At 52.1% G+C, this 2,505-nt stretch overlaps 1 protein-coding gene across 1 annotated transcript in view; it reads right to left on the reverse strand.

Annotated features, from left to right (window-relative positions):
- LOC119590516 overlaps positions 1–2,505 on the reverse strand; it is a gene marked incomplete in the record, with an annotated part of 54,991 nt that overhangs the window by 25,300 nt on the left and 27,186 nt on the right.

Genomic DNA, 2,505 nt, shown 5'->3' on the forward strand with positions numbered 1-2,505 from the left:
TCGTACCCCCGGGGCTCCCGGGACCCCATGGGTGCTGCTCGGCCCAAACCTCGGAGAGCTCTTTCGCCGTCCCTGAGGGGGTTTTAGGTGGGGTTGGTGGGGGTTAGGTTTGGTTAGGTGGGGTTTTCGGGGGTGGTAGTTGGGGTTCGGTGGGGTTGTTTTGTTGGGTGTGGTTAGTTGTGGTTGGGGTTTTGGGGTTTGGGGTTTGGGTTTTTGGTGTGGTTAGGTTTTTTTTAAAGGGGGTTTCGATGTTTTTTAGGTTTTGTTGGGTTGTGGTTGGTGTGGTTGGTGTGGTTAGGTGTGGTTAGGTGGGGGTTCGGTGGGGGTTGGGTGGGGTTATTTGTGGTTCGGTGGGGTTTTGGGTTTGGGGGGTTAGGTGTGGTTAGGTGGGTTTTGGGTTTGGGGGTTCCCGATGGGGGTTGGTTTGTGGTTCGGTTTTGTTGGGTTTTGGGTTTCGGTGTGGTTAGTGGGGTTGGGTTTGGGGTTGGGTTTGGGGTTTCGGGGGTGGTTAGGTGGGGTTTCGGTGTGGTTGGGTTGGTTATTGGGGTTCGGTGGGGTTTTGGGTTGTGGTTAGGGGGTGGTTGGGTTTTTGGTTTGGTGTTTTTAGTTTTGGTTAGGTGGGGTTGGGATTTGGTTCGGTGGGGTTTTCGGGGGTGGTTAGGTGTGGTTGGGGTGGGGGTTTGGGTTGGGGGTTTTGGGTGTGGTTGGTGGGTTTTAAAGGGGGGGTTTTCGTGGGTTGGGTTTGGGGGTTAGGTGTGGTTTGTGGTTTGGGTTGTGGTTCGGTGTGGTTAGGTGTGGTTCGGTGTGGTTTGGGTGGGGGTTTTTCGGTGGGGGGGTTAGGGGTGTTTTGGGTTGTGGTTAGGTGGGGGTTTCCCGGTGGGGGTTCGGTGTGGTTGGGTTTGGTTGGGTTTTGGGGTTTAGGTTTTTTGGGGGGGGGGGGGTTAATGGGTTCGGTGGGGGGTTAGGGGGGTTTCGGGGGGGTTTGGTGGGGGTTTTCGGTGGGGTTTAGGTGTGGTTTGGGTGTGGTTTTTTTTGGGGTTAGGTGTGGTTCGGTGGGGTTTTAGGTGTGGTTGGGTTGGGGGGTTAGGTTTTGGTTGGGTTTGGGGTTTCCCGGGTGTTTTTAAAGGTGGGGTTAAAGGTTGTTCGATTTTGGTTGGGGTGGGGTTTTCGGTGTGGTTGGGTTTTTTGGTTTTAGGGTGGTTGGGTGGGGTTTTAGGTTGGTTTCGGGTGGTTAGGGTGGGGTTTTTCGGGGGTGGTTAGGTGTGGTTCGGTGGGGGTTGGGTTGGGGTTCGGTGTGGTTGGTGTGGTTGGGTTGGGGTTTAGGTGGGGTTTTCGGGGGGGGGTTCGTGTTTTGGGGGTTGGTTGGGTGTGGTTCGATGGGGTTTGGGTTTGGGGTTTATTTTTTGGTTTCCCGGGTGGTTGGGGTTGTGGTTGGTTTTGGTGTGGTTCGTTGTGGTTCGGTGTGGTTAGGTGTGGTTAGGTTTGGTTAGTTGTGGTTCGGTGTGGTTGGGTGTGGTTAGGTGGGGGTTGGGTGTTTTTCGATTTTGGTTGGGTTTTGGGGTTTTGGGTTTTGTTTGGGTTTTGGGGGTTTGGTTTGGGTTAGTTGGGGTTGGGTGTGGTTAGGTTTTGGTTGGGTTTTTGGTTTTGGTTGTGGTTGGGTGGGGTTGGGTGTGTTAGGTTGGTTAGGGTTTTGGTTAGTTTTTGGTTCGGTGGGGTTTTAGGTGTGGTTCGGGGGGTTTAGGGGGGGTTTGGGTTTGTGGTTAGGTTTTTGGGTTGGGTGTGGTTTATGGGGTTGGGTGGGGTTTTCCGGTGTGGTTCGATGGGGTTAGGTTGGTTAGTTGGGGTTTTGGGTGTGGTTAGTTGTGGTTTAGGTGGGGTTTTAGGTTTTGGTTATTTGTGGTTGGGGTGTGGTTAGGTGGGGTTGGGTTTGGTTTATTTGTGGTTCGGTGGGGTTGGGTTTTGGGGGGTTTTGGGTGGTTGGGTTTGGTTAAATTTTTGTGGTTCGGTGGGGGTTTTAGGTGGTGGTTATTTTTGGTTAGTTGGGGGTTCGGTGTTTTTGGTGGTTGGGTGTGTTTTAGGTGTGGTTAGTTGGGGTTTTGGGGTTGTGGTTGGTTTTTGGTTTTATTGGGGTTTCGGTTTTGGTTGGTGGGGTTTTCGGTGGGTTGGGTTTGGGTTAGTTGGGGTTGGGTGTGGTTGGGTGGGGTTTTGGGTGGGGTTGGGTTTTGGGTTAGTTGGGTTCGGGGTGGTTTTTTTGGGGTTTGGGTTTGTGGTTAGGTTTGGTTAGTTGTGGTTCGGTGTGGTTCGGTGTGGTTAGGGGGTTTTGGTTTGGGGACTGGCTTTTGTTTTTTGTGCGTTCAGTTGTTAGGTTTTTTTAAAATCGTTTTTATTTGCTTTTTGGGTTTTGCTTTTGTGGTGGGTTGGTGCTTTTTTGTCCCTTTGGACTGTGGTTATTGCGATTGGAATTATGGCATCGTAATTACACCTGCCATGATCAGAAGGGCACAT

This window comes from Penaeus monodon, chromosome 27 (genome assembly GCF_015228065.2).
Source record: "Penaeus monodon isolate SGIC_2016 chromosome 27, NSTDA_Pmon_1, whole genome shotgun sequence".
NCBI classification, from domain to species: Eukaryota; Metazoa; Arthropoda; class Malacostraca; order Decapoda; family Penaeidae; genus Penaeus; species Penaeus monodon.